General features: G+C 28.5%; 1 long non-coding RNA gene across 1 annotated transcript; it reads left to right on the top strand.

Annotated features, from left to right (window-relative positions):
- Nucleotides 1-569: 569 nt before the first annotated feature.
- On the top strand, nucleotides 570-1,868 carry LOC131639122 (uncharacterized). Its single transcript, XR_009294881.1, has 4 exons — nucleotides 570-696; nucleotides 947-1,039; nucleotides 1,530-1,646; nucleotides 1,766-1,868. It is a non-coding gene; the product is annotated as an uncharacterized LOC131639122 (long non-coding RNA).
- The last annotated feature ends 5,414 nt before the right edge of the window (nucleotides 1,869-7,282 follow it).

Raw genomic sequence — 7,282 nt, 5'->3', positions numbered from 1 at the left:
GCAACTGTATCTTATGTTGTAATGCTAAAGGATGGGCACCTGTTGAGCGTGGATCCGATATGCAATCGGAAGCTTCGCTACTGCGTGACTGCATCTTGATGCGGCGGTGGTTTTGCGGTGTCGACGTCTCCACACTCAGCAACTCTTTTCTTCTTCTTATTTCCTGCAAAAACTCCAATCATATTCGATGCTATCTACAATATAAGAAAGTTGAATGTTCTGGAAATTCCCTTTTTGCCCTGCTGCTCATATATCTAGCCACGTGGATGGTCTGAGCTTCTTTCAATTGCCTTTTCTTCATTTGGTTGCAAAGCTTATGGATTGCAAAAAATAAACAATTATATCATTTAATTTTCTGATAGAATCACCTAAAATCTTTTACTGAACCACTTTATATGCTCCCATCACTTCTTCCACTTTTCATGCTCCAGTCACTTCTTCTGCAGGTTCTCTCTCCTCCTCTTCTTCTTTCTTATTTGTTCCTCTACCTCTCTCTTCCTCTCCCCTTTTTCTCTCTTCTGCTTCCTCTCTCTTATTCTTCTTCTTTTTTCTCTCTTTCCTTTCTTCAACAAAAATGATAATTTATCATTCTCTACTTAGATCTATGAAAAACCGATGATTATGTTGTTGATTATATTTGTTGTTGTTATTGCAGGTTTCGATCAAATGCGGATCTCCTCTTCCCTTTTGATTTTTGTTCGTATTCTTCTTCTTTCTTTTGCTTCTATTTCATTTGTATGGTGTTATTTGTTGTTGTGAGAGTTTTTTCTGTTATTAACATGCTTTCAAAATATAAAAATTTGCACCTTGCCTGCATCGTGTTCGATGAAAGTCCCAAATCAATCTCTTCGTTTTTTTCTGTTTCAGATTTGTGTTTGTTGATGTTTTATTGTTGTGGTTAATGTAAGATATGTTGTGGATCTAATTTTTTGCTCTTATTTTGCAGCAAGTATGTCTTAGATTTGAAGTTGGGAAATAATGGAAAGGTCGTTAAACGTTGTTCCTCTCATTTTTCAGTTTATATGAGTCTATATGAAAGGTGTGTTAAAGGTTGTTCCTTTCATATACTACAAGTTTTTATGAGTCTCTATTAGTACAATTTTGTTTATAATAACAAATTTATTATAATACTTTGATTTGAAATATTGCTTATTATAATATTTGGTTTCTCATCATATTTATTTCTCATAACTTTCTCAGAACCAAATATATCATGTTCTTCATCACCTCATTCATTATAAGTGGAGTAAAGTTTTTTTATAAATATTTATTTATTTTTCATGTTTTAATAACTAACTCATTTTTTTTAGTTTTTCTGTTTTTTAGTTACTATTCATCACTCTTCATCAAAGGTTTATGTTCTCTCATTTATCTTTTGAATCTGAAACGAATTCCGACGGATCTTAGTATAACGTGTTGTTTTTTATACTGGTCCTTCCTTAGTTTCTTTGTAAATTAAAATTTCATTTGAGTGAGTACATTCATAGTAATTTTTATAAATGGGTGATTGTTATCTCTCTATCTTTAAGAAGCACACTATGTGGTGGCATTTGAGAGGTCTTTGCGTCCGTTGCGACTGCATTAGGCGCTTTTGCCCATATTTTGCTGCAATATCAAGGGTTGGAGCATAATTGCAACCTCTATTAGTAAGGGTTTTATATTGTTTTGGATTATAGAGAAGAATATATATGGTTTTGGATTCAGAAATTAGTTTAAACTCTCCACAAAATAAAAACTAATTTATTTTTTTTATTTGATAATTTAGCCAGTGAAACTCTTAAAACAGTACGATCTGTTTTTGTAACTTCATCGCTAGAGAGAAAGGAATCGACAGCAAAACCTGAGAAAAATCCTCAAGAAGTTGAAAGCTTAGAGAAGTCAGAAGAAGAATAGCAGTCAAATAACGGTGGATATAGGATAAGTGCCATGACTAATTATAATATTGTTGCCTCCACTACTTCTTATCTGCACGCTCATACAAATAGCATACTTCCGTTCAAATATTCAAATACGGTGGCCGGTGAAGGAAGCAATGAAGGTCTTAACATGACGAACCCTTATGTGACATCTTTGATTTCAATAGTTGAGACTTATTGTAAAATGAAATTTTAATTTCAAGATTTTTTTAATTTATTTTTTTAACTCCCAATCAAAAGAAAATTATCACTTTTTGGTGCAGGAAAATAAAAGAGATTAAAAATAGAATAACTTATAAATTTTCTTTTTTTAACATGCGAAGAAATATTTACAAATAACTTCCCTAATTTCTCTGCAATATCTTTCCATTAATAATTGTTCATAATTAAAAAAAATTCATTGAATTTTAAGTAATTTAATTAAAAGATTGGAACAAATCAATATGTTAATGCTGAGTAATTATTTCTGCATTTATTTTGGATTAATTATTATAATGTTTGATATTGTAAATGTAGATATTATTAAATTTTTTCATATTATATGTATTTATTTTGGCATAAAAATACTATTATAATTATGTTTGAATCCAAATTTAAAATATCAACCAGATCCAAATTCATGATTAAAGTTCACACTCAATCCCACATATTTTTATGCAACAAATTGTGTTAGAATTTAAATCTACAATATAAGAAAGATTGATGTTCTGGAAAGGACCAGAATGACCCTTTGCTTAGATAGTGAGCCACGTGGCAGGCTTCTTTGCAATTCTTTGATACCTACTCTTTCTATATAGAAAATAAGAAAATTATTAAATAATTAATAAACATGTTTTTAATTATCATAAAAATGGTAAATTTGCACAACTAATAAAAAATGTTAAATATGTAACAATTTCTAATTAATAAAATGGACATGTTTTAAATCGTAATTAGTTATATTCCTGAGAAGAATAAAGAAAGTAATCATTTATGTTAAAAAAAATAATCTTTTTAAATGCATATTTATAAATGAATGATATTCAAAATATTTTTCGATTTTGAAATGACAGAAATGAATAAAGAAATTGTATTTTGTATTAAAATGAATAAAGAAGTTGTATTTTGTAGATAAATGAATAAAGAAATTGTATTTGTATTAAAAAAATTTATTGATCTAAGTGTTTTTACGGGTACCAGACATTTTTTATACATTTAATTATTATTATTTCACGGGTACCGGACATTTTTCTATGCATTCAATTATTATTTTTTCACGGGTACCAGATATTTTTCTAATCATTTAATTATTATTTTTTCACTGGTACCGGACATTTTTCTATACATTCAATCATTATTTTTCACGGGTACCAGACATTTTTCTATACTTTCAATTATTATTTTTTCACGGGTACTAGACATTTTTCTTATACATTCAATTATTTTTTTTACGAGTACCACAATTTTTCTAAACATTTAATTATTATTTTTTTACGGGTACCGAACATTTTTTTATATATTCAATCATTATTTTTTACGGATACCAGACATTTTTCTATACATTCAATTATTATTTGTTCACAGGTACTAGACATTTATCTATTAAAAAATAAACATCTAAAACAAATGCGCGTCCCGTACCAGAAACCGTGCGAACGCACGGGTTTATAACAAAACTATATTTTGTATTAAATTTTTTTTATTGATCTAAATGTTTTTACGGGTACCGGACATTTTTCTATAAATTCAATTATTATTTTTTACGGGTATCAGACATTTTTCTATACATTTAATTATTATTTTTTTACGGGTACCTGACATTTTTCTATACATTTAATAATTATTTTTTCACGGGTACCAGACATTTTTCTATTAAAAATATACATCTGAAACAAATGCGCGTCACGTATCAGAACCCGTGCGAACGCACGGGTTTATTATTTTTTGGGTAACCCTCACATTGTTATCACAAGTTATATTTATTTTAAATACTTCAATATATATATATATATATATATATATATATATATATATATATATATATATATATATATATATATATATATATATATATATATATATATATATTTACAACTCCCCCATAATATCTGGTATGTAAGTATCCTCTTTGGGACAGTGATTTCTTTTACTCGATATTTACTTTTAAAAAATATCAAGTCTAACTGTTTTTTTACTTATACTATCAATTTTTTTGTTTTACTAATTTTTATATAATAAATATATTATAATATCAAGTGGGGACTTAAAACAAATGCGCGTCCCGTACCAGAACCCGTGCAAACGCACGGGTTAGTTACTAGTTTCCTGCAAAAACTCAAAATGTATTCGAGGTTATTATTGTGAGTTTGGATGATGAAAAATTGTTTGCATTGGAATGTTTCCATCTGTTTTTCTTTTTCTACATATTTTATGGTGTTTTTTGGTTCAGGGAAGGATAAATGTGAGTTTGGATTTTCTCTGCAAAAATGGCAAGTAATGAGCCTAAGTTCCCACCTCAGAGCCAGAAAACTCAACCAGAAAAAGAACATGTAGTGAAACCACTATCACAAAGCATAAATGCTAACCACAATCCCTCCAACAAACTAAGGATAGGCACCAATCCTATACATGAGTACTTTCTTTTATATATATATATATATATATATATATATATATATATATATATATATATATATATATATATATATATATATATATATATATATATATATATATATATATATATATATATATATATATATATATATATATATATATATATATATATATATATATATATATATATATATATATATATATATGCAATTTGTGTTGTTAATTGTATAGGGAAAGGTGGCCTTGGTGACAGGAGGTGACTCAGGTATTGGAAGAGTTGTGTCACTGATATTTGCACAAGAAGGTCACACGGGCCTATTAACATGTTGTTCTCTTTATTAGGCCAACAACTGGTGGTGTTGCTCCTCCTGCCGAGATCGAAGAGGCATAAAGCAACCTATGGTGACAATTTATATTTTGTTTGAGTAAATTCAAGCAGAAATAAGGACTATAAATAAGCAGAGATCCTGTTCACGTGTCGTCAAATGGTGAAATTGAATGTCTGTCATCGGTTAATGTTTATGAGTCCAGCTCTCATAAATGTATTGCCAGTGATGGTGGTGACAATTCTGGCAGCAAGAGTTTTTAAAATTGAGGAGTTTGTTATTCCAGGAGGATCTGAAAATGTGGAAGCATCTGAGATACTGTGCAGCTTGAAGAATGAAGTTCATGAAGGCTACTATCAGGCTAAAAAACCAGTTTTGTAACGGATTATGTCCTCAAGGTTTGTACCTCTCATTCTATCTTGGACATATTTGAGCTTAATTGTTGACATAAGCACTTATGAAGCTGATTAGGAAAATATATTGAAACAAATTATAACAATGATAGAGGGATGGGAGTGGGTGCTGAGAAATAAGGGTCATTGTTGTTTATTAGGAGCCATAGGCTATAATTTTTGTTTCCATCTTGAAGAGCTCTTGAACTCATCTTTTTCATTGAATAATATACAAATTGACTCTCTTAAATTCACGGGTTTTATTGTTGGTCTGACCTGCTGGATCCCAAAGCTGGCTAGCGCGAATACTGCTATCCATGTCACCGAATTTCTGGATCGTCGTAATCGGGATGGAGGTACAAAAAGGCCATGAAGAAGATTGAGCTTCCGCCATTTGATGGAGATGATCCAGTGAGTGTGATGAAGACAGCGAAAGAACAAAAACACTTTGATAAGCTCTCACAAAACATAAGTTACATAATAAATGATATCCCCATGAGAGGAGTTGCTGAAGGAGAAACAGCCATCAACACCAAAGCCAATTGGTATAATTACATTCAATTTCTAATTTTGTTCTCCTACTGCAATAGCAATTTGTATCATGTGTCTTACCATTATGGATAAATTCAGGGCCGGTTTTGGGCCCGTGCAACCAGGCCCATTGCACAGGGCCTCCAAATTTATGAGGGCCTCAATTTTTTTTTTTATATAATCATAAACGTTTAGTTATATTATATATATAACTTGTGCGGAGCATTAAGTAAGATCTACTCTGTAGCGCAGCGTAAGTTGGCCCAGGTTTTGATAACGAGGTCGGCAGTTCGAACCATGGAGATCATTTTTTTTATTTAAATGCATTACTTTACAAAAAGTGCCAAAATAATTGAACCCGTGTGGTCTGCATTCATCAAATCTAATCATATGCAACAACAACTATTAATTAATTAATTAATGTGATACCATTACAGGTTAATTTAATCAAATCCCATTTTTTTTAATTATCATCTAAACAATTATGAGGAAAAATAATAGTGTTATATGTTGTTTAATCATTGTTTTTTTATTTATAGAAATTACATAGTTATATTTTAATTTTTAATCAAATTTTAAAAAATTAGTAAGTTTAGTATTATTTTTGTTTAAGTTATTATGATTAAATAAATAGTAAATTATTAGGTCTAAAGTATTTTTAAACAACCTTATCTTGAATTATATAGCATATTATTTATAATTTTTAAAATTTTTTTTCATGTTATTATACCAATTCCAATTATAATATTGAAACTCTTAACACAATATATTAAAATTTTTAAAGATGTCATAATTTTAAAAATATTTTTATAATATATATTTTTGAATGTTTATATTTCTTATCGATATGAATCGACACATAGTTTTAATGATTGTGAGAACTAAAACAAAAGAGATGAGTTGCAATTTTATTTTTTTATTGTTATTTACTAATTAAAATACTTTATTATTAACTTGTATTGACCGTTCACTAAAATATTTTTTTTTTACTAAATGATAATAATTTTTCTTATAGCAAAATAACTTCACATAAAAAAAATATATTTAAATAAATTAAATTTTATTTAAAATATTTATATATCATTTATTTATTTTTTAAATTTTTAATGTCATTTACAATTTTAATAAAATAAGACTCTTTTTTATTTATTTACCTTTCTTTTTGTTAAGGCCAATTTTTAAAATTAGAACGGGGCCTCCAAATAGTTTGAGACGACCCTGGATAAATTGCTAATTTCCTACCATAATTTTATTTCTATTTAACTGTGTCTTTTGTATCTACATCTATTCTATGCAAATATTTGTAAGTTTTTTCTTCCTTTCTGTCAAAATTTATTTCTCTTTTTCTATTTCATCTCAATATTGTTATTATTTTATTATTTATTGAAGATAGAGACTTGATTGAATCATTATGAGAATTGATTGAATTGTTATGAAGTTTAATCTCTAGAGAAAAACAGGTTCTTTATTACATGCCAATTATTTCTAATTTGTATGTCAACTGTCAGATTTAAGTTATTCA

This window comes from Vicia villosa, unplaced genomic scaffold, assembly GCF_029867415.1.
Source record: "Vicia villosa cultivar HV-30 ecotype Madison, WI unplaced genomic scaffold, Vvil1.0 ctg.002536F_1_1, whole genome shotgun sequence".
NCBI lineage: Eukaryota > Viridiplantae > Streptophyta > Magnoliopsida > Fabales > Fabaceae > Vicia > Vicia villosa.
This window is presented reverse-complemented; position numbering and strand designations above follow the sequence as displayed.